The following is a 26,198-nucleotide window of genomic DNA, read 5'->3' as shown; positions in this document are numbered from 1 at the left end:
CAGAATGCCTAGCTACCGAGGCTAATGAGGAAAATTCTTGAGGAGAGTGCACTACAGTCACATTAATGGACCAGATTAATTTCTAGCCAAACCCTAAGTACTTTCTCCTACACCCACAGATAAATATAACTCTTCACTCTTATGAAAGAAGCTTCTCTTTGCAGCATAAGTTAAGACCATTACAAAAATAAACTATTGATCAAAATACACAGAACATTGATGGTGAAGTACCTGGCCCTAGTGAATATATCCATAAGAAAATTCCTCCACCACGTCTAACAGAACATCAAAGAGCAGGGCATGGAAAAGTTTTAAGAGCCTAGAACTTTGTGGGGTGATTAAATCTCCTAAAAATGATAGGTAAGTTATACTCATGATACCTCAATGATTTGACTGCCTGAACAAAACTCATACAATGGATGTGAGGGGAGAATATCAAGGGACTTCATGCCTAGGCAAAGAACAGCAACAACTAATGATTCCTGAGAGAGAGAATTATTAGTTTTCCCTAATTAATTAATAAACATTATTTTATGCAATATCAAATTCAGGTCAACCCTGAAATCATATACATTCAAGAAACACTAAATTAATCCAGCAGGTTATATTTATGTGTTATTTACGTGCACACACAGAAACAACTAAACACACACACACACACACACACACGTAGTAAGAGGAGCAGACTGTGTCCCGCCACCTGGCTAGCTTAACCCCCAAAATAACCACACAGAAATTGTATTAATTAAATTACTGCCTTGCCCATTATATCTAGCCTCTTGTTGGCCAACACTCACATCTTGATTTAACCCATTTCCATTAATGTGTATCGCCACTTGACTGTGGCTTACAGGCATAAGTCTAACCAGCATCCTTCTCAGGCAGGAGAATCATGGCATCTGCCTGTCTCTGCTTTCTTCCTCCCAGAATTCAGTTCTGTCTTCCCACTTATCAAAGTACTGCCCTATCAAAAGACCAAGGCAGTTTCTTTCTTTAACCAATGAAAGCACCACAAATACAGAAGGACCTCTTATGCCACACACATGCACTCTGTGTGTATGACAAAAATAATAAGAATAAAAGAGTATACATATGAGAGATGGGAAGAGTTGGAGGAAAAGGACACAGGAGGGGTTAGAAATAAGAAAGGGAAATGAGAAATAATGGGATTATATTTTAATTATAATTTAAAATTATTATTAATAAATCATTCAAATGACATTTCTATTATTCTATTTTTGATGATGAATTATGAAATATCTAATTTCTAATGTTCTCAGAGTAAAATCACACATCACAGTTACTTTTCTCTGAAGAGTTTCTACTATCTGGTGATATTTTTCTTTTCTATATAGTTCAGCTCCTCATACTTTCCCATTCCTGACAAAATTTCAATCTCTCATGGTTTGTTTACATTTTTATCTGTTCTATGCTCTTTGGCTTCAAAAGATCCTCTGATATTATTTATTAATGTTAAAATTTAATCTTCAAAGGCTATGTAACCCATGTACAATTCTGTAGTCTTTTTTTTGTACTTTAAAAATAAACTGTCTCTGTACTTTATTATCATATTACCTCATTATTTGCTAATCTATAGATACATACTGTATCTTTGAATATTTTATCTTCTCTTCCTATCTTCATCCAAAATAAGCTAGTGTTGTTCAAAACGTAGATACTTCACAATAATTTTCTGAATATTGTTGAGTCATTTTATTTTCATAGAATTTTATCATTTACTTTTTTATCTTTTAAATTCCAACTATTTAAATAGCGTTCCAAATGTCTAACTTGTCTTCCACAGCTCTTAAGACTCATAAAACAACAGAAAATGAAAAAAAAGGAGCATATCTCTGAATTTCCAACCAATAGAGCTGAATGCTACAAATATGGAGGGGCCATTCTTAAATGATGGGGAGAGAAACTTCCACAAGGTAACAGTTTACAATTACAGCTTAAACAAACAGTCAACAAATAAAGATAGAAAATACATAATTGTAAGTGACATGTTGAAGATCCACAAAGCAAAAACACAAAGACTTAAAGAAAATTTGATCTGAATCTTTAAAGACAGGAAAAGAGGTTGTAGCTTAAGAATTTAGGGGGAGTAGCAGCCAAGAACTAGAAGCCTATAGGAGTGGTAAGAACTGTAGGCACCTCTGACATGAATGAGAACCATAAGTAAAGGAGGCAATTAGAAACAATGAGGGAAAAACATGGACAATGACAGGTTTATTCTTCAAGTCACACAGAGATGCAGTTAGGGTTATCACACCTGCAACTGAAATAATGTTGAAGACATAACTTCACTCAATAATGGTCAGAAAATAATAATATTCCTTTATTACTGTTTTAAAGTTGTCATTTTATAGTAATATGATAGTGATAGTAATGACAAGAAATCCATGAAACTCTAAAGGTAAAGTTAATGCACATTTTCAATTATACATTTGAGCATCCATTTTTCATGCTATCACTAAGTAGTACAAGCAAATTGTTTTACTAAATAAACATTTATACAACAGTTTATCTTTTTACTTGTCAACCAAGGAGGTCATTTTCCAAAATATCTTCACAAACTGCCCTGACATGGATTATATCAAAATAAATAAACAGAAACATTATATCAAATATATTTTCTTAAGAGAAGAGAAAAAGTTGGAGCTAATCAGGTAATCTGTATAAAAATGCATGGTTCACCCAAATCACTCCCTTCAAATCCTTTTACATTCAAAGAAAATAAGTTAAAACATTATGTGGTTAATTTATGTGTGGTAGATATGTCAAGCAAGATTATTTTAGCATTTAGACTCAAAATTACATTGTAGAGTTATATTATTATCCTTTTTGGACAACATAATTGATAATAAATTTACTTATTTTCATTTTAACAGACACTTGCAATGTAGTATGACAGAGAAACAATACAGAAGTGTTTCCTCCTCTGGTGACTGATAGTATATATATGCTACCTGACCCTAAGACAGAAGGGTTTCTACAATATAGGAAAATATTAATGTACATAAGAAAACATGTTTTAAAGAGCATTATAATAAACAAAATATAATATCTTTAAAAATGTGTTTTAAAGTTCAATAAGTACATTTAAATATAACACAAAGCACACAAAGAAGAACAAGCCAAGATTTCAATGGTATTATGTTAAGTATAAAGAAAAATTGCTAATTATATGGAGAGAATCTCAGTCACTAACTTAGCCAAATGATTAAAATTAATGCTACTAGTTATGAGAAAAGTAGTTATCTTGAAGCCACTTGTATGACATACTTAGAATATTGCCTCTGATATAGTCCTAACTAAACCTATGACTGAATCAAACTCCTCTGGAAGAAATACAAAATTTGTTCAAACTGTGGCACCTTGCATTCCTTAGAAATTCCAATACCATGAATGAAAATGAAAGACTTCAGTTAAAAACACAAGTAATTCCATAGTACAGATTAATATAAAGACTGCTAGTGATTTAAGGCACGAAGCTTGACCAACAACTATCAGGAGTTCTTCCTATCTTTAAGGCCTCTCTCCTCAATAGACAGACAGTGTGAACTGATCTTAGCATCGTACCACAAACAAATGGAAGAAGAAATGAAAGGCAATACTATGTCTTTGACTAATTATCTTCCAAAACTTGTTATAAATGAGAAGAGATTAAACACCTCATTTAGAATATCAATTCTGACTCTTTTGGAGGTACAATTAACAGGAAGGTAAAATCATTATTTTACATATTCCATAACAATTACTGTGAAATAAAAACGTCTAAAGCCAAAATGAAAGGTAAAAGAACAAATTAGGGTTTACAAGAGACTTGATTATAAAGGGGATCCCCGGTCCAAGGAGACATCCCCAGATGGTTCTCTGGACAGAGGAGAGGGTGCCTGAACCGGCCTTGGCCTATAACCATACTGATGATTATTTTGCATGTCACCATAGAACCCTCATCTGGCGATGGATGGAGATGGAGGCGGAGAACCACGTTGGAATACGGGACCTAGCTCCCTAGGTCCAAATAAGAGGCAGAAGGAAAGAGAACGTGAGCAAAGAAGGCAAGACCAGAGGGAACCTTCATCCGACGTTGGATGGCGATACAGACGGAGACCCATATTGGAACACCGAACTGAGCACTCCACGGTCCAAATGAGGAACAGAAAGATGAAGAAAATAAAAAAAGTAACCAGGACTGCGAGGGATGCGAGCACCCACTGATACAAAGGAACTGATATAATGAGAGTTCACCAAGGCCTGTTGGACTGGGACTGAACGAGGTCGTGATCCAACCAGATTCTCTGAATGTGGCTGGCCCGGAGCCTTTTTGAAAAGCCATTGACAATGACACTGGGACTTGCTTCCTCTGCATATACTGGATTTTGGCGCTCCAGTCTGTTTGGACTCTCACCTTTCCTGGACCTGGAGGGAGGGGGGAGGAACTTGAACTTCCCACAGGGCAGGAAACCCTGACTGCTCTAGGGGATGGAGAGGGAGGAGGAGAGGGAGTGGGGGGAGTGGGAGGGTGTTGGGAGGAGGGGCTGAAATGGAAACTTTTATAATTTAATAAAAAAAAAAGTCATAATGCAACTTAACTATAGCAGGACAAGGGAAGGAATTGAATTATAGAAGACCATATCAGTTAATTCAAGATACGTTAACTGTGGCCTAATACTGGGTGTTAAAGAACATTATTATTCATTATATGTTGTTATTCTTATAGTGTACATCTAAAATATTTTTATTTTCAATATTGAATTTCACTAATGAGAAAGACAACATAAGAAATAAATCATTTTGGAAAAGTCTGGAATGGGAGGTCACTGTCTTTATGGTGTGTATGTTGTTGTGTGATTAGAGAATGCATTAGAATTAACAGCAGTGTAAAATTGAGGTTAAATTAAGTGTAGTTAACCATTAAGCTCTACCAAACTGTGGGGCATGGAAGATTGTAAACGTTTTATAATTCCCAATTACTAGCTACTCCCCTTTCAACTTCCTCCTTTTGAGTACTACTCTTTGGCATTCCAAGTGAAGAATAAAGTCCATGAACTTCTGGGGCCCACAGAATCAAAACAATAAAAGAGCCATTGAACTGTATTTAGCCTTGGCCTTGGAAAATCTTAAAGACTTGTGAGGTTTATCTTGAAACCTTGTCATCTACTATGTGAATGTATGCCATTCCTACTGCCTCTAATAGAAAATTATGGAGAAATGAGGCTGTGTTCAAGAAGTTGATGATGGCTGACCCTCAGCTAGCCTCATCATGAGCCTTCTTAATTGAAAGCAGTAAAGCCCAGAGTCTTAAAAACTGCCTGCCCTTAACCTGCAGACTTATGAGAAGGAAAAACCAAATGAAGTGATTGCTGTATTAAGCTTGCAAGTTTGGGATTTATTTGTTACTTAGGCCCAAATTTGACTATGTAATTATCAAAGAAAACATTAACATTAAATATTCAGATTCTTCAATCCTATGTGCATTATTTCTTTCTTTCCTATTTTTCCCCTGAAAATGAGGCATTGAGGGAATTATATAGGGACAACAGGAAAGTCCATTTCTGTAGGCTTAATTCAGAATATGCTGCCCATTAAACGTGTATGTATTCCTTAATGCCTCATTCTCCCTAATATCTCGTTGCCTCAATAGCTAGATGCATTATTAATTCAGGATGCCTGTGCCATAATGGATCCAAGAATAAAGTGGACATGAGAATGAGGCAGAATTTTCTATACAAGAACAGATGAAAAAAATACTTATCTCCTGGTCCCTTAACCTGTTACTTGGTCAAAGCATTGTGTTCTTTCTCTCCCCCTCTCAGTCCATTCTCTGAGCAGTGATAGCAGGCCATGTTTATAACAAGGCCAGATTGTTGGTACAGGAGGGGGCCACTTGTAGTTGGGATGAAATTGTTTCTTGGATAAGCCTTTCTGTTCCTGATAAGAGGATGCTGATCTAAAAAAACAATCTTGTAACAAATCCTAGGACAAGTTATTTCTCCAGACATTAGCCCATCCATGTAACTGTACCTTTTTCTGGTTCCATAGGCAATCTGGTCCCTCACAATTAGATGTTAATCACTTATTCTGCAAATGAAGTTCATTCCATTCATGAGCCACTAAGCCTGCCCGAGTCCTGAACTCACTGGCTCTGTGTAATCAGGTTTTCTTCCTCTTGTCACTGACCAGAAGTTTGATTCTGTTACTAAAAGCATTCAATATATATATTTACTATTTTTACGTTATTAAAAACATTCATTCACTAATACACATTTGTCTGATTATAATATATAAAACCATGAAGTCAAAGGCATGATAATTATTTCTGTAAAATACCTCCGTTTTGGAGAATTTAAGACACTGAGGTCTTAAAATAGGATCCAATCTCAAAACTAGGCTAAATAAGAGAGCTATTTCTGTCTAGAACAAAATGGGGGTAACATTTCTTAATGATAAATGGAAAAACATGTGAAGGCATGAAGCAGTGATGTGCAGATTTTTAATTCTGTGGCTCTGTGTAAACTTCGCTGTGCTGTGAGGACCAGTATTCATGAGACAGGAGAGGAGGGGTGAGGGAAGATATTCTTAACAAAGTCATCAAGGCACTCATGAGGATGGCATATTTTCCGTGAACATGCAGCATAACTTGGTACTCTGTTCAAACACCACGCAGCATAATGGAAATGACACTTTCAGAATACTGATTCTCCCACAGGGAACTCACCAGTGAACTAGGAAAAGATCACAGGCTCTGACAGCTGATTGGTGAATTAATTAGGTGCTGAACTCTGCTAATGCTACTGTAAATTACATGCGGGGCATGTACTGAGAGACATAGCGATTCCAAGGACGCTAGGTGTCACACAACAGCAGGATAAAATGTAATCAGAATCCAGAGGGAGGCCTGATGCAATAAGTTTTGTGGAGACCTGCTGAGATTAATCTTACTGATATTCCTTTCTGAGGGGAAATTTACATGGGGTAGCAAAATTATTTAGCATCCAGGGGGAATGGAAGTCAGGTTATTTTATTTCTCTCCAGAGTTTTCCTGATGCAAGTCTAAGGAGTTCATCCTCTTCAACTTCCCAGCAACCTCTTTAGGGGATCCTCCCTTTGTGTACAAGGAAGTGACTGGAGACTTTGAAGAGGGAACAGAAAGGACTGCATGTGGCTTCACTGCAACACCCTCACTGTTCTTGTCGAATACAGATTCTCACTAAATACTCTATTTCTGGAATATAGATTAATGGTATAAAAATTGCCGAACACTTGCGAGGCTCTGGATTTAATCCCTACTACCATAAGAAGAAAAGAAACATTCCTTATTGCCGATCTTTATTGCTAAATATTCCTTGGTAATTGATGTATCAATTAAGGCTTCTTGAACATGTTAACCAGAGTTTCATAGTTCTGATAAATATCTGAGAGATTTTAAGGAAAAAAAACATATTTTCAATCTTAATTTGAATGCTTAGCTATCCGAATTGCTTTGAACCTGGGATGAAGTAGACTATCATAATGGGAAAAGTGTAGCTGCTTTCCTGATGGTGGCAAAAAACAGAGAGAAAGGCAATAAGTAAATACTTTTTCAAGACAAGCTCCCACTGACATCTTCCCAAAAGGACGAATTTCCTGAAGATTGCATTGTCTTCCAAATTCAGCTCCCACTTCCAGGCCCAAACTTTTAACATGGGTACCTAATGGTGACATTTCATATTCAAACTGCAACTTTGGAAAAAGCATTTCATCTCTCTGTCTTTGGTTCATTTATCTGCCAACTGGTAATATTCATAGTATTTATTTCCTAATATTATAGTGAGGATAAATACATAAATCTTAACATATTGCCTAGCACTCAGCAATTATCATAAGTCGAAAATCATCTCTAATAATATAAATGAACAACAAAAAAGGAGTTCTTCCTTCAAAAAACGTCAACTTTTAAGAAAATGAAAAACAAATTTTTGTCAGCACTTAAGGTATCACAGATAGAATTTTGGGAATTTATAATCTATCTACCTGTCTTTCCCATTACTTCCATAACTGGAAAAACATGAAGGTGAATACAAGCGAAGAAGTTTATCTTTCAGATAAAACAAAATTATCTTCTAAATACACACCCAGACTCTAATGACAAACAGGCCATGCCTCAGCCTGTCAGGCTACAGTTGCATCTGGGTTAGCTTCTCTATTTTCCCTGCAGAGATAGTGTGAAGGAAAAAAAAAAAACACCCAGTTACACCAATTTTATTCTTACCACATCAAGACACTAGGGACGAGCAAAGAGGATACAACTCAAACTCTGACTAAATTCTTCCCTTTCAATTCTTAAAAATGTTCATCAGTAATATCTTAACATCCCTGAACAAAAAACATGGATCTCTTAAGATAAAAATGGGCCAGAGCAAAAACATGTTTAAAATTTCAGTTTCTTCTCCTTTCCTGTTACTGTACAGTGTATATAATTATCAAGTCATAATAAGTGTCCTGCTCATGATGTGGGACACATAAGATGTGGATCAGCATTAATAGAAGAATAAACCTGAAAGTATACCTGAATTGTGAAGTGTAATATAGCATGAGGTATTTAAACTTTTTGTTCTGATAGAAAAGGCTGTAAAAAATTGAGAAACAAAATAAATAACCTAGGTGCCCCTCAATAGAAGAATGGTTAAAAAAGGTGTGGAACATACACGCATTAGAGTTTTACTCAGCGGTAAAAAACAATGACATCTTGAATTTTGCATGCGAATGGATGGAAATAGAAAACGCTTTACTGAGTGAGGTAAGCCAGACCCCAAAAAGAGGAATATGGCCTGCATTCACTCATATGTGGATTCTAACCATAATTAAAGGTCTTTGAGCCTATTATTCGTGATCCTAGAGAAGCTAAATAAGAAGGTGAACCTGATGAAAATCACGTAGCTATCCTCCTGGAGATTGGAAATAGACAAGAGTCCCAGGTTACCTCGGGTGTATGGGGAGGGGGGTGGGAGGTTTGTTGGAAGGGTAAAGGGTTAGAGAGAAGGGAGTAGGGGAGGAATGGGGAAAGCTAGGTGGACTGGGATGGGGGGGAGGGAGGAAGGATGAATATGGGATCAGGGAAGAATATATTTCAACTAAGAGAGTCATTTTAGGGTTTACAGGAGACTTGATTATAAATGGGATCCCAGGTCCAAGGAGAGATCCCCAGATTGTTCTCTGGACAGAAGAGAGGGTGCCTGAAACGGCCTAGGCCCATAACTATACTGATGAATATTTTGCTTATCACCATAGAACCTTCATCTGGCGATGGATGGAGATAGAGACAGAGACCCACATCGGAACACTGGACTTAACTCCCTAGGTCCTAATAAGAAGCAGAAGGAAAGAGAACGTGAGCAAAGAAGGCAAGACCAGAGGGAACCTTCATCCGACGATAGATGGCGATACAGATGGAGACCCATATTGGAGCACCGGACTGAGCCCCCCAAGGTCCAAATGAGGAGCAGAAGGATGAAGAAAATGAAAAAGGAAATAAGGACTGTGAGGGATGCGATCACCCACTGATACAAGGGGATGAATCTAATGAGAGTTTACCAAGGCCAGTTGGACTGGGACTGAACGAGGACGCGATCCAACCAGATTCTCTGAATGTGGCCGGATTCTCTGAATGTGGCTGGCCCGGAGTCTTTCTGAAAAGCCATTGACAATGACACTGGGACTTGTTTCCTCTGCATATACTGGATTTTGCAGATCCAGTCTGTCTGGACACTCACCTTCCTGGACCTGGAGGGAGGGGGGAGGAACTTGAACTTCCCACAGGGCAGGAAACCCTGACTGTTCTTAGGGATGGAGAGGGAGGAGGAGAGGAAGTAGGGGGAGTGGAAGGGTGGTGGTAGGAGGGGCGGAAATGGAAACTTTTATAATTTAAAAAAATTACTTTAAAAAAAAATGGCTGCCCACAAGTATTAAGAGACACTAGATTTTAATAAATGTCAGACACAAACTATTATATCGTTTTTTCTTCCCAAAAAGATTTTTGGGAAGTTTTTTTTTGCTGAAAAGTTAAAGTAGTGAAAAAACAATTTAAAATATATTCAATGTATTCAAAAGTTTAGTTACTTGCTACTAGGAGTACGGCAAGGCTTGGAGCTCAGGGATGCCTTCCTTGGGCTACAGCATCAGCATTTCTGTCCCCTCTAAGGAAGCTGTCCCTGTGAAACAATGTCAAAGGGAGAGGCTGCTGCTTTCATGTTTAATAGTCTTTTGAAGCGTAAATGCCAGTACAGAGAATTGTGATAAACAGGCCTGGAAGAATGCCTAGATTAAAAACCTAAGAGCTTTTATGCTCATTCTTAATTTAATCCCAATTTGCTCATTTACATTTACTCAAGTTCAATGCTTTTAAGAAAAGTATAGGTTAGACAGGATAACCTGAGGAGTAAGATTTAGACTTAAGAGAAAAGAACAATGTATTAGATGGACAGAAGACTGAGCACCAACAAAGAAGTCACCCTTTTTGGTCAGTGTACTTGGGAGAGCATGGAGCCATGCCAACATGCCTGAGTTTTCAATGGCACCCTCGAGTCTCTCCCATACGGCCCCTTCAGTCTGTCCTTGGAGACTATGATTTTTTTCCCCTTTGCACATTTTTTTCTGCAGAATCTGACACAAACAATGTTTTAAGTTTCAACCATAAATAAATAAATAAAATATAAATATAAATAAAATAGCCATGTGGGACTTTCCCTGACAATATAGCTTAAATCAGCACCTCTGCTTCTCACCTTGTTTCACTTAACCTTACCTTTTTTCTTACTGGGCATTTTCTTTCACATACTGTATTATTAATACATGCCCTATATGACCCACTTAGGGTGCAAAGACTATGACAAGGATTGCATCAGCTTATGCTACTTAAGAGTAATCAGAGGACATAAATTATACTCAGTCAAGATTGAATGAATACAAACATGAATATGTGTTTTAGAAGGTCAAGAGAGGTGGCAGAATAACAAAAAGGGTTTCTTTTAAACATTCTATTTTGATACTGATGACAGTTAGCATTTACAAAGAATATACTCTAACATCCTGAGATCACTCTATTTTTTCTTCACATTGATACCATAAGACCTGAAGAGAAAGATGTCATCAAATGCACATGCAGTCTAAATGCAAGGTAATTGGATCCCCATCTGGATTGATTTTAGAGCATTAGGCTTCACTACTTTATGTGGGATTTCCCTCTGTTTGCTATGATTACTATTAATGTATAAAGAAAACTGGCTTGACCCGTTGATAGGGCAGAACTTAGGTAGGCGGGAAAAACTAAGCTGAATGCTGGGATAATAATGGGCGAGTCAGAGAGATGCCATGGAGCTGCCAGAAGAGATAGACATGCTGAAGTTTTGCTGGTAGGCCATGACCTAATGGTGATATACAGGTTAATAGAAATGGGTTAAATTAATATGTAAGAGTTAGCCATTAAGAAGCTAGAGCTAATGGGCCAAACAGTTATTTAAATAATACAGTTTCTGTGTGATTATTTCAGGTCTAAGCTAGTTGGGCAGCCCAGAACCAACAAGCAGCGGCCACACTACTACAACTACTTTGACTAACTTTGGATGTAGTTAACATGCTAAGTAGTAGGTTTTTTTTTCTTCTGTGCTTCTTAGAACTGTCCATACACATGTATGTAGTTGATTCACTAGGGTAATACGTCAGAGGCAATCAATTGTCAGAGAGCCATTGCTGTGTGTGTAATCAAACTGGAGGGAAATATGTGCAAAGGCCTTCTCAGTGGGATCAGCTTCTGAAGAACAGAGAAACCCACACATTAAAATAGTTAAATCAGGAATGAATTTCCAGTATCTGTAACACAAACCAATATTAGTTGAGGGGATTGATATAATCTATGTCTCAGTGAAAGTGTTTCTTTAAAGAAAACACAAAGACTTTAATGCCTTATTTAAGTGATAAAAATCTTAGCTATATAGATGAATGAAAGGAAATCACAAAATTTGGCAATCATCTGCAAATATTTATCTTGTAACTATAGTGTTGATCACTACTTATTCTAAGAAATGTTGATGAATATATTCTAGGATGAACTTTAAAGTCCTCATATTTTCTCTTCATGATTAAAGACAAAACCATAGATTTTTAAACTTATGCACTTTGGGAATCTCTATGACACTGAGATGTACAATCAGAGCATATAACCTAGACAGACTTCCAGTATAACCATGCAGAGAATACAAAGGAAAATCCAAACTGATGCTAAAATATTCTTTAGAAGTAAATGATTTTATTTAATATACCAAAATAGTCTAATTAAAAGGCCTACATATTGTTCTGAGCAAAGCCCTGGATGACTAAAAATAATAAAGTATTCATAAGAGATTTAAATTTATGCTCTAAATTGAACGAATGGGAAACTAATTGTTGGGTTCTAATTCAAGGTTATAGAAATGGTGAAGCATGTATTTTATGATCGATTATAAGTTATCTTTTTCCCACTACTAGTTACTAATCAGTCTTCAGATGTCATTGAATAAAAAGTTGCTGTTGTCCCTTTGCAGGCTCATAACTTAAATCTGGGACCCGGATTATAATCAATACTACCTTCTGCCTTAATTTCTGCAGATCATGTCAGGGAGATGGCTAAAGACATGGGAAGACTCTCACGCAATTTATGTGCATACCACTTTACAGATGAATTAAAGTTTATCCCAATAATTAATAGAATTAAAAGAATCCTACCACTTTTCTACATGATATTTCTTAAAGGTTTTCTTAAAATGAAGATAGTATGGACCATCAAAAACCACCATGAAATTAGATGAAATGATCTAATGGCACATGTGGAGTTACTTCTCTGCATAAAAGACCATAAAGTAATGGCAGACTGCTGAGATATGAGCAACCAAATCCATTGTGAGAAGCAGGCTAAACATACCACGCAAACAGCTCCAAGCACCAATAGGGTGGCAAATACTTGTTAGGACAGCACTCAAGAGGACAAGACAATATGCAGCCCAGGTAGGCAACACACTGATACGATGTTTTGAAAAGCAGATTTCATCTATATCAGAAGTTTATATAGTTATATACAGTATATGTCAACTTTACATAGTATATGTACTTTATATGTTAGATGCAGCGCGTAACTGTGTTGAAGACAAACTCCAATTTCACAGGATTTTTTTTCTGCTTTTTATTTTGTTTTTTGCCCTGTACTTTTTGTTACTTAAAAATAAACCCATATACTCCTATTTTAAAATCAAAACCAACCAACCAACCAACCAACTGACCAGTCAAAGTTAAAGAACAACAAAAAAAGCAGTTTCATTCTGGATCATGCTAAAGTATTCTGGGCCTGTTTTAGAGACACGGACATAAGTTTTAACTTCCCCTAACTTGACTTTAACATATTTGCAGACATTTTTTCATCATCTCAACAATTTAGAATTCAGTATTCAACAAACAAGTAAACTTAATTTTTTGAAATTCACATTGCTTCGTTATTGTGTCTGCTCTAAGAATTTGATTTCAAACAAATGTACTTTTGTTATGTAGAATTTTCTCTTGTACATTCTTATACTAGTTTTGCAAAAATAATTATAGTTTTACAAACTGCTGTTAGATTTCTGATGAAAACAATGTTCAAACTATGTCTGACCTGAAAGTCTCCTTTCTTTGGTGTGTCTTTCACAATACAAAAGAGTTCTAGCAAGCTTTCAGTAAGAAAGCAATCCATATTTCTACTCAATTGTGACATCTATGAATAGCACGGTCTAGAAGAGGAAAATATTACCAGAGGAGCAATAACAACACCATATCTTGGCAGCCACCAACAACTCTCTAATGGAACTTAAGGCCCACTCAACAAGAGGGAAATCATGCCTGGTACTAAAAATCTAGCCAACTGTTTAGGATAGTGAGGTCATCGTGGGGCTTGGAGAAAACCTATTAATGTCAAAGACTAGCATGATTCCTAACTGCATCATAAAACTTACCTGATAATCATAAATACAGTCTCTCACCCCTCACCAAAGAAGTTTCATTTTTCAGAATGCAGAGATTATTATAGAAACCCACAACTGGTCGAAATCAGAAGTCAATTGATTACATGGTATCCATGACCCAGGGGGTATAGCTACAAGACAACTTTTTCTCCAAAGGCTGATGATGGCAGTGAACTGATCTAATCTTAGAACAAGTCAGAGAATGTAGGATCTATCTTTTCATTTCTTTGTGATGCAAACTTTTAATAAAATGAAAGTTGTCAGTGCTGAAAGGATTTGCATGAGGTTTTGATATTTTTAAAGCACCCCTTCACAAGTAAATGGAATTTTAATGTTCAAAATAATTTCTAATAATTCCATAAAGTAATAATTTGCATTTCACTTTCAGCATGTCAAAATATAATATCCTTGCAACTGTTTGCTATCAAGGCGCATTGGAAAACAGTGAGTTTTTTTGTTTTCAGGATAAGAGATAGCTTTAAAACTTATGTAAATTCAAGCAAGAAGAAGAGGTTAATTTATCAGAATTCCTAAAACCCACAGTAAGCACTGTGAAGGAAGAGGCTCAGGAATATTTCAAGAAGTAATTACGTTAGATAGTGTCTTTGAACCATTTCAAATTTAACATATTTAAGTGTCATTAAAATATTCTTTTCTGATTATAAGAACTTTGTAAATGACAGATAATTTACGAAGAACAAATTAGCAGTGTCTCTGAGTCTCTTCACATAACTGTCAATTCTTCTATTACCCCATCCAAGCGAATATAATGGACATCACTGTAAAATGGGAACTGTGTGCCTTGGTATGTAGCTTAAGTTTTGGAACTCTAAGATTTAAATTTTAGCAACGACATCAGCATTTTTGTACATTTCGTCTTCAAGGTTTTATGTTTTACTCCCGGACAAAGATTATTTTTTAAATATTCTTGCCCTTTCCTTTCCTTTAACTTCCCACTCTTCTTCCTTCCTTCCCTTCCACTGTTTCTTTCCTTTCTTATTTAGGGCCGCATTTCTGTTTAGGGACAGTGTCTTTTTCCTCTCCACCCAAACCAGTTTCTTATACTGCTATGCAGTTATGTATTTCTGCGTAATCACTGTTTGAGGTAATTAGACCATCTGCAAACATATCATCCTTTCCTTGATATTTTATTGGTCTGAGATATATGGTACAGGGTAGAAAGAAATTTTCTGAGAGTCCTGTAGTTTGATATTCACAAGGGCCGAATTGGTAGCCTCATACATCTTTTCATATTCAAGTTAAATGAATTTTATTTTCATCTAAATTTATTTTGTTTTTACTTTTCTAGATTTTTGACACAAACCCTTACTATTGTAGTACTGTTGGACATTGAACTCACAATATTCCTACATCAGTTTCTTGAGTACTAGGCTTACAGCACTATTCCTCAGAGTTGCCTTATTTTCCCACTAATCCTTATTTCCAAATTCTTTTTCTTTCTTACTTTAGGTGTACAGACAATGACAGATTACAAATGTTTCATTCCAACATCAAACAACAGAAGAGAAACACACATTCATCCATGAAATTTTGATGCAGACATCCTAAACAGAGCCAGGATAGCTAGAAATGTGGGCAAGAGTTTCAGGAGATGCCTACCTGAACTACACAGCTACAAAACTCAGAAGTAGCTGCAAGAACTCATGAGGTGAAAGGGCCGGAGTAACCCAGTTTTTTTTTTAATTTCTATTGACTCTGTAGACTCCTGCATACCCTGTATCACTAAACAAAGTACAAGCACTTATAAAGATCCATCTGCAGCTCTCAGACATTATATGCAACTTTATTCCTTTTCAGACTTTCATATGATATATTTTGACCAAATTCCTCCCATTCTCCCCTCCCTCCCTGACACTTTCCTCCTCTCCCATTTATGCTCTCTCTCTCTCTCTCTCTCTCTCTCTCTCTCTCTCTCTCTCTCTCTCTCCCCTCCATTTTTAAAACTCTCTGAGTCCACTTAGTGTTGCCTATGTGCACGGGTACGGGACAATTTATAGATAGCCTTTTAGCATTTGTATGTGTGAAAAGAACTGTCTCTCATGCACCTAGAAACCATCAAGCGTCAATGGCTCCTCATCTAAGGAATGAACTTCATGAGCTCTTCCCCATCTGTCAGTTGCTATGGCTTGCCTGCAAATTTTGTGCCTGCAGTCGGAGCTGACAGGAATTCACAATACGGTGGTGTTATCATGTTCAATAAATGCTTCCCATCAGACACTGACTACTTCTGACAGTTAGACTCTTCGCAGGCCTCTTTCATGACCACCCCTAGGTCTTGGGGACAAGGTCAGATAGAACCATGTAGAGCTGATTACTTCACGGACTCTTATTTTCCGCACCTTGATCAATTGTGGAACTCTGTATTAATCACATCTACTTCCAAGAGAAGTAGATGAGGGTTGAGAGTTGCACTAATGTATGGGTATGGTTAAAGACACTTGCCAACAAGTTAGAAGACTTAAGTTCAGTCCCAAGATTCTATGTAGTCAGAGGATAAGTCAGAAGATACTCTTGCAAAGTACATAATTTAAAAAAATTAAAAGCAAGCAGAGTATAACCCTTGAACATGCTAGAATTTTCATAAAGGCACTAAGCAAATACAAACAGAGTCCAAGTAGTTTGCAATATGTTACATAAAATATCAGAGCTTAACAAGGTTTAAGATGGTATTCACTTTCCTCCCCAAACCACAACTAAAATAAACTCAACATTTACCTCATATGCTTCAAAATTCGCAGAACAGCTTAGAAGTCCTTAGAGCTCACAATGCTGTCATCCCGTGTCACTTCTCAATTCCTAGAGATAAAAGGAAGGCAAAGGCGGATTCAGAGCAATATATATCTTTGTACAATGACGGTGATTAGCCATAAAACTTTATTGTCATTCTGCACTGCCACTTAAAAAGTGCTTCCCCGTGTAATGCTGTTATTATGGCTTTTGTTAAATTGCAAAATATAGCAAGGGAAATTATATCTGTCTGGGACTTCCAAGACGCTCAAACAGAGTCCAGATTATAAAGTGCCACAAAGAAAACCCACATTCAATTACATATATTTTCTTGAGAGAGATTGGTGTACTATGAAAACAAGCACTCATAATTTAATGTTTTCTTACTCTACATACAGCAGTGTATAAATATTTTTCTAAATGAAGCAGAGGGCTCCTTGTTTAGGTTTTAGAATGATTACTTGAAGTATATTTTTATCAAGAACTTTGATACATGTCCCATAATTTCTATCTACAATATACATAGTTCACAAAAATACTAGTCATTGTTTTAAGAATTAGTTCATTTGGTAATAGACACCCAGCACATGAGTTTGTCAGACAGATGACCCTCACTTCTCTTATTTATGAATCTTCTATAGGAAATTATGGAGTGTCAAGTAAGTATAACTGATAAGATGAAATGATAGACATTAATCTGCAGTAAGACTCCAGTAATAATTCATATTTAGATTTTAGTTTTCTATAGAAGCAATCATTTAAAAAACACTTTCTAAAATCAAATTAAAATGATAATTAAGATGCATGGAGTATCCGGGTATGGTGGCTCATGCCTTTAATTCCAGCACTCAGGAAGTAGAGGCAGGCAGATCTTAAATAAAGAACAAAAACAAAAACAAAAACAAAAAAGCTTCATGGAGTTCTGCTGGTGCCTTGTGTTACTTCTCTATCTCCACTCATGTTAAAAACCTATTCTTTATAGGAATGGCAACACGCTGAGTGAGTAAAGCACCTTCTTCCCAAACACAAAGACTTCAGTTCTAAAAGAAAAGTGTAGCTCCAAACCTAGAGCGAAACCCTGTCACTTAAAAAAAAAAAAAGTCAGGGTCGCAGCACCTATTTGTGACCTCAGTTCTGGTGGCAAGGACTGGGGAGAGAATTGGATCCCAGGGGTTTGCTGGCTGTCCAGCTATTTGTCAAAACAGCAAGTTACAGAAAGGTTCTCTAAGAGAACCTTGTCTGAAAAAAATAACGTAGATATTGGTAAGAACACTCGGCATATTTCTCTGGAATTTATATGGGCAACTGGATGCTGGGGAGATGGTTTAGTGTGTTAAAAGTATTGAACTTGCTGTCAAGCATGGGGAACTCAGTTTGCATGCCCGATTCTTCTAAGAACGAGATATGCGCACAGCAAGGCTTCCCAACAGTGTTATTGTGTTCTCTCTGATCTATATCAGCACACAATCTCTTAGTTGGAGTTTGCATGTCCCCAAAAAGGAATGAAAACTTTAGTTTGTAATCATATTTAAAGATCACAGAGCTAGGCGTGGTACCACACAGCTTTAATACCCAACACGGAGATGGTTTAGATGGAAGGTCTGTAAGTTTGAGGCAAATGTGTTAAACAATCAGATCTTGTCAAAAATAAATAAAACAAAACAAAGTAAAAATATTTTTGTATTTGACATCTTTATTTTAGAAGGAATGTGTATTATATTTGCAATTTTCCGTCATGTTTTAACTTTTAGTAAGCAATCATTTTAATTTAGAGGTGTTATTGCTTGACAGATATGAAAAATAGATTATGGCAATAAAGTAAATAATATAAATGCAAAAGAAGCAATCAGACCACAGCCATTAAGCAAAAATTAAGTTAATTACACATAAAGTTTAGATGAGAAACACAAAACCATGTGAGATATGTTAGCAAGACTGAAACAGGCATTGGTTTCTGAGTTGCAGTTGAGGAGTCTCAACAGAAATAAATTCAGTTTTACTGTGCTGACAAATGAATGTATAAGGAACACATCCCAAACTATAGTTCCCAGGCAGTAAGCCAAAGCTGGCCGCAATGTTTTATCAGTCTGCAATACAGGATATGAGCAGGAGGAGAAGCCAATAAAGCAGGGAGTTCTTGGTCATGTTAAATGTGCTTTAGGTATTTCCCACTAAAGTGATTTCAAGAAAAAGCCAAAGGACATCAACAAAAAACTATACATCGTCAAAGTATAGAAGTGGAAAAATATGAAAATTTAGTTTCATAAGAATTGGTAGATGCAGTTTAACTGAGTTGGTTCAAAAACTACAATAAAAATAAACAGATTTAAAAATTTAGAAATTTGAAAGAATTAAAAATTCAAAGTGAAGGCTAATGCTTAGAATATAAAAAAATAAAAACATGAGTATTTAGTAGTCAGAAAATACTTCTGAGACATGAATAAAATGAAATGTGTCCAAATACATTTGCATGGTCAACAAAATCACACTTGAATTAGTTCCTTAAATAGGAAACTATGATGAGTCAATTTCATGATTATGATCATGCTGTGGTGACTACGACACAAAGTTTCATTAAAGAGGAGCGATATACGGTTCTGCCAATAACTTTCAAGATAATAGCGTTTAGAATGTTGCCATTCTAGACTTGGTTACTATTCAAACAAAAAGGACTCCACTTAGGAGTCTAGTGTTGTACAATTGATTTTCTATAATCAAAACTATAATTTTACTTATTTTTGAAGACAAAGTATAGAGTAATAATTATAAATAAGCAAAATATCATGTTACTCAAAATGTAGTGAATTAATTTTTTATTTTTATGGGCATATGTTAAAGCATCTTTGAAAATAAATGGAAAAGAATAATCCCCTTCTCTTTTGAAGGGAAAAACACATAAAACACATATTGCAAGTGAATCACTCTATGTTAAAGATCATATAGTTATAAATTTTCATATATATATATATATATTTACAGCTGATACAGAAGAAAAAATGTTTTTTTTGAATGAATAGATTTTACAAAACAAAACATTCTTCTTTGTTCCACAAATAGATCTAACATTTCTCAGACTTTATTTAAAGATAGGAAAGCTGAAAGAATTTTATTTTTCATAGCAAAAATCTTCTCTGGCCTCTTCTCTCAGACGGTGAAAATTACCTTGTTATTGACGTTTTCTTCACCATATTTATATTCTTGCACAGTAGTGTAGCGCGTACCCAGAAAGAATGAAGTTTCAGGGTTCATGGCGGAAAGTGCATTCCTGAGACAGTAGAGGACGGCTAACGGCACAGCAGCCTCGGAGGGGCGTCTGACTGATTGCAGCATAGCAAGAGGAAGCACACTGACAGTCGAGTTAGATTTCTTCTAAGAGAAAGGATGCACTTTACATTGGGGATAGACGACTCGCTCAGCGACAAATGAGTAACTAGATGGCGTCTGCATCTTCTCTACTTTTATTTGTTTCCTTTTTTAGATCCAGCATTTTGAAGAGGAGAAATGATGACCACTACATAAGCTATCTATGTTCATCACTGCCTTATAAACAGTGTTTTAGGGTCAGCAAGATGACTTAGTGGGTGAAGGCTCCTGACCCCAAGCCTCATGACCTGAACTAGATTTCAGGACTAATATAGTGGAAGTAGGGAATGAATTCACGCAGGCTGTCTTCTAATCTCCCCTCGTGGCCTATGACATGTACACACCTGCACATACACACACATATCAGCACACAAAGATTCAAAATAAATAAAATGCAAATGAAACGAACCATTATTTAATTTGTTCAATGTAAGTTAAGTCATAGGAAATATTAAAGATCACCCTACTATCTGAGGCACCTAATCTTATCCCATAATTATATCAGGACGACATATCACACAGTAACACCATCTCCGTAGTAGCATAAGTAGATAGCTATGGTCAGGAAACCAGAGAGAATAATAGGAAATTGAATAAAATGGTGTTTAACCAAGTTTGAAACCTATAATTAGCACAGCAGACCAGATGCAGATGAATTCATGTTTTATTATCAACATTTCACAGTTATTAAACAAGAGGGAAATTCTGAATGAAAGCTTTCCTGTCCTTGTGTTTGGTTCTTTGACCCTTTCTTTAAAGGAAGGTATTAAAATTCAAGGCAGTCTAGTTCTGTAATTAAAGCTAGGCTACAAGATTCATAAAAGTCTAATATTTTAAGCAGGTAACATTCACATAAAAATAAAAGATTTAATTAATATGGTATTTCTAGCAAATTGATGTCATAGAAGTGATATTTCCTCAGGACATAAATATTCAAAATTATTTTTCATTAGAACAGATAAAATTGAATATACCATTGCTTTCTTCCTAAGTCAAGTAAACCAGGTATGTAATTCTCAACCCACTCCACAAAACAGCTAGTCTAAATACTAAAAATTAAAACATATAATTTCTTATTTTAATAAATCAACCTAGCTACACTACTTACCTAAAACTATATATGAAAAAAAAGATAGAGGAGAGAAAAAAATATAGTCAAGGGGTTTTGATTGAGTTACTCACTATAAATTGTGATTTTGAAAGCAAACATTTCCCAAGTTTAGAAAAATCCAGTGACAGTACTGATTAATTCTCTCTACAGACTCCACCTAAAGCACATCTATTGAAGGAGAGTCTTGCTCCTTTACAATACCCAATTCTAGTTTAGTATGAAATGCACACTGCTTGTTCCTCAATAGAAGAAAAGGGAAACCTCAAAACAGCCATTTTTTTTTTTAATCTTCATTTCAAGTTGCCTGGTTTTTCAGCAGCTTTGTTCGGGGACTCCCAGCTGAGCGATGAGGACTTGGCTCCAGAATGCTTTGGTGGCACACACTCTCTTTGTTCGTGGCTTTCTTAGAGACACACCTGCTAAGGATATCCGTATTTTTATTCGCTTTAATCTTTCAAAACCCTGGAGTGGGATGTAATGCACTGGTGTCTTTTTATTAGGTCAATCAAGTTAAAACTTTTTATTCTGCCTAAACTTTTGAAAGTTGAAACACCACTGTAACAATGTCTGGCAACAAATCTTCATGCTTCGTTTGGAATTAAATATATTTTAAAATTATCTGTCCATATTATGAATTCTCTCACACATACATGCACACACTTGCATACACATTAACATTTTCAAGCCCAACAAAGAATTATATAATAATTACTGAATATTTTTCATATACCAAGCACTATTTTTAACACAGCTATTTGCTAAGTTAATTTTCAGAACAATCCAAAAATATTACTTATTAATATCATTGATACCACAGGGGGGCAAAGTACAACTTTCAACCAAGGTATAGACTGATTTATTGAGCAAATAACAGACCAAGGCTTGAGACAAAACAGTAGTGACAATAACTTGAGTTATTAATTAATAGCCTGAGTTATTAATTATTGTTATTAATTACTAATTTGAGTTATTAATTATTTCTGTTTTCTCTGATGGAGGAAAACCTGTGATAGAAATCTAATAACTGCACAACTGAGCCTTAGCCATCATCTTAGCCACACTTCAACAACAACAACAACAAAATGAAGCCAGAAATAAGCATAAAGGCTGACAGAAGCAGTTTAATAAAAACAATGGTGATGATACGAGCCATTCCTGTTCAGTAAACATCCACAATATCGAGTGTTACACTAAACATGTACCAAAACTGTGTGTAAAATCACTTACTGTATAAGTCCCTTAATGAAAAAGGAAACATCAGAGTTGGCAGCTTTTCCAGTCTCACCTGCTTCCCTCTCATGAGCCAAGCAGACACACCTGTATAGATAGGTCAGGTAGGTTTTTGGAATGGATTCACGCCTTTTTGTTCTCCACCTTCAATGATTCTACCCTCTGTTCGATGACCTTGGCATCTGTATTCCAATTATAAGTTCATATTCATAGTCATTTATATTTTGTTCTATGTTTGAACTGCTTAATAAACTATTCCAATGAATAATCCTTTTCAATAGAGAAATCTTTTTAATTTTTAAAGAAAATCTCATAATTTAAGATAATTCTAATAATGGGGATATCAGGTAGCAAACCAAAACTCCTTTTCAGCTCCTGATATACAGTAGGCCATGTTAAGATGAAGCTGAATATCTCCTCCCCGCTCACTCTCTGTCAAAAAGTCACTGAAGAGAATAGTGAAGACTCTTTTTATTTTCTAGGAAAAGTGCATTCCCACAGTAATAGCCGCTGATGCTCTGAATGAGGGGCAGAAGGGTTGCATTTTAGTTAGGGTTTCTATTGCTGCAATGAAACACCATGACCAAAAGCAAGTTGGAGAGGGAAGTGTTTATGTGGCTTATACATCATATCACAACTCATCATCAAAAAAAGCCAGGACAGGAACTCAAACAGGCCAGGAACCTGGAGGCAGGAGCTAATGCAGAAGCAATGGAGGAGAGCTGTTGCTGTTTGGCTTGCTCCGCATGGCTTGCTAAGACTATCTACCCACAAAACCCAGGACCACCAGCCCGGGAATGGCACCACCTACACAATGCTCTGGGCCCTCTCCAACTGATCCATAATTAAGAAAATGCCTTACAGGCAGGTCTTTTGAAAACATTTTTTTTTCAGCTGAGGCTCTCTTCTCTAATGCCTCTAGCTTGTGTGAGGTTAACATAAACTACCCATCACAGGTTGTGTATCCCTAATAACTCTTGGAAACCCCAAGCAAGTCTTTTTCCCATGAATGGAAGTGTCTTGGCCCATCTCAGAAGGATACTCTCATTTTATAGACCAAGGGGAACTGTAGAGAAGAAACACAAATCTGTCTGGGGAGGCATTGTGGGTGCCTCTCAGTTTTCTCAACTTGGTTATTCTGAGCAAAATAACAGAAGGGTATTCCTGGGCTGCCAGATACTACTGGATCTCAGTTGTTAGGGCTCAAAAGAACTCACAGAAACTAAAAGCTTTTCTATCTCTCTAAAGTCAAGGTCGTGTCCCAACATGTTGTCAGAAAGCCCTTCCACAAGAAGGTAAGAAGCCCAGCATCAAGGCACACAAGAGGCAACATCTTGTTGTGGCATGTGTCCATGTCCTGAAACACAAGCAACGACACTGTGCTCTGAAAAACAGCATACTAAGAAATATGGAGTAAAGGCTGAGCTCTTGTCCAGGAGAATGAAGGGAGCCAAAGGAAAATGTCAGGAACAGATTGCCAAGAGTCATAGGCTGTTCTCACTGAGAGATTTTACTTAAGTCTAATAAAAAATAACTCTTTAAGACTAACAAACATCTGATCAGACCTTGAATCTCTCAAACAAACACACAAGCAATGAATACTTTCGGCCAGAAATCTCAACTCAGAAGCCAGTGTCCTCTGTTTCCCAGCTGTGCGTTCTTTCTTATGTCCCAGATGCATCTTTGAAACCATCTGTTATGAATGCTGTTGTTAGGCCCTCTCCAAGCAACTGGGTATCTTCTGTTTTACTCACATGGTCTAAACATGATTTATTCTTGCCCTTTGTGTCCATTCACTATATCCCAGGCATACCTACTGTAAAATATCAACCTAGGCTTATTTATCCATAATTGACTTCCCTTGTCTGTTGGGTATAAATTTCATTCCTTTTTGTTTTGATCCCTAACTACAAAACACTGTTCATGCAGTCACGGTAACCTCTTTTGCTCCATGTGTGCTGAAAATGCTTTCTAACTTTAAGGTTTGAGCTTGGAGTGATGCTTTGTTAGAACAATCTTCATCCTACCACTTCCTTGGCCATTCCCAACTCTTTCTAGGTTAGAAATAATACATTTAGAAATAATCCAGTTAGAAATGATACATTCAATACATATTCTTTTTAATCAGGAATATCTTTTAATATTTTACTCTGTCTTCTTTAAGTTTCCTTCCCATCATTTCCTTGAACAATATGATTTTGTACCTAGTCTTTTTGAATTTGAATACTGGAATTGCTATTTGCTGTTCTGTAAAACTTTTGGAAAATTTCTGATGTTTACTATATTCCAAGTTCTTTATTAATAAAAAAATATACCAAAATACTTACCTAAAGGATGGATGAAATTGTTAACTGAGTTAGTAAAATTAGGTACTGGGAACATACTGCATCGCCAGTAACTGTGGAATCCATTATTCTGTGAAATTATTAGAAAATATTTGCTTCTTCCTCTTCTCATGTCATGTGAGATAACCTCCAGTAGGTCCCCTGGTTACCACTAAAACCTTTACTAAAGAAAAATCTCAGCTACTGTCTATTTATTAATTTTTTGACTGAGTACATAATGCTATCTATGAATAGAAATTAAAAAAGGAGAATATTATGTGCATCACTCATTTTAGTAAAAGTAGGTCTTTAAGACAAGGAAGTTCATACAGTATATACTAATTGGTTTTCCTCTTTGAAGGGTTCACTTGGCAAAAAGAAACTCGTAATACTGTAGCCATGCAATTTTTCAACTAAAAAACATTTAAAAACTGTTTTAGGCAGTCATATTGTGATCTTGCATTATTGATATGCTTGCTAATTCATGCCTGTAAAAAGTTTCATGACTCTCAGGAAAATATTGATACAATCTTTCTGAGTTTTGCAAAGCTTCTTCAGTACTATCAAAGTTAACATAGAATTCTTTCATGACAAATTTACTCCACCAAAATCTTAAAACCTAAGTTCTCACTTAACTCAACTTGTTCTTTTCTTCTGATTTCCCTGAATTACTATTTTAAAGAATGTTCTTTTCCTTCATGATGAGGCCAGTGGATGATTTTTAGAAAGGCACTAAATCCTTGATCTAATACTTCAATGTATATGACTCTTGTATCAAAGAGTTATATTAGTGACCTCTGATTCACGGTTTTTATTTTTAAAATATTTTATCGAGATATGGCTAACATGTAAAAGTGTATAATTTTAATGAGTATAATTGTGGCAGTTTGAACGACAAAGGTTACCCACAGGCTCTCATATGTGAACACTTGGTCCGCAACTGGTGGTACGTTAGGGAGAATTTTTGGAAGCTTTTGGAATTTGAGCATTGCTGGAGGAAGTATCCCTCTGTGCTAGGCACAGGCTGGCAGGGTTGCAGCAGTACCCCACTGCCAGTCTGCTGCTTTCTAAAACTGAAAACGTGATTCCTCAACTTTCTGTTCTGGCCACCTGCAGCCATGCCTCCCCTTCCCATTAGAGACTCTTGCCCCCAAAACATAAGCCACACACGCACACACACACACACACACACACACACACACACACACACACAAAATCCTTTTCTATTGCTTTTGGTTATGGTGTTTTATTATAAGAACAGAAAAGTAATTAATATAACAACTTAAGCATTTTGCATACAAATGTGAAATAATCACTACAGTATATATATATGTATATATCATAACAATTACTAACAATTCATGACCTTGAAAAGTATCGATTTCAACATATATATTTGTAGAAAAATAA

General features: G+C 36.2%; 1 protein-coding gene across 2 annotated transcripts in view; it reads right to left on the bottom strand.

Annotated features, from left to right (window-relative positions):
• Lingo2 (leucine rich repeat and Ig domain containing 2) overlaps positions 1-26,198 on the bottom strand; it is a 1,156,348-nt gene that overhangs the window by 635,387 nt on the left and 494,763 nt on the right. For both annotated transcript variants that reach the window (XM_085677246.2, XM_085677245.2), the window contains exon 3: positions 16,749-16,829. The gene's annotated coding sequence lies outside the window, so the exon portion shown is untranslated. The remainder of the gene's footprint in view (positions 1-16,748; positions 16,830-26,198) is intronic.

The sequence above is a fragment of the Myodes glareolus genome, chromosome 16 (assembly GCF_982192425.1).
Source record: "Myodes glareolus chromosome 16, mMyoGla1.1, whole genome shotgun sequence".
In the NCBI taxonomy this organism is placed as follows: Eukaryota; Metazoa; Chordata; class Mammalia; order Rodentia; family Cricetidae; genus Myodes; species Myodes glareolus.
This window is presented reverse-complemented; position numbering and strand designations above follow the sequence as displayed.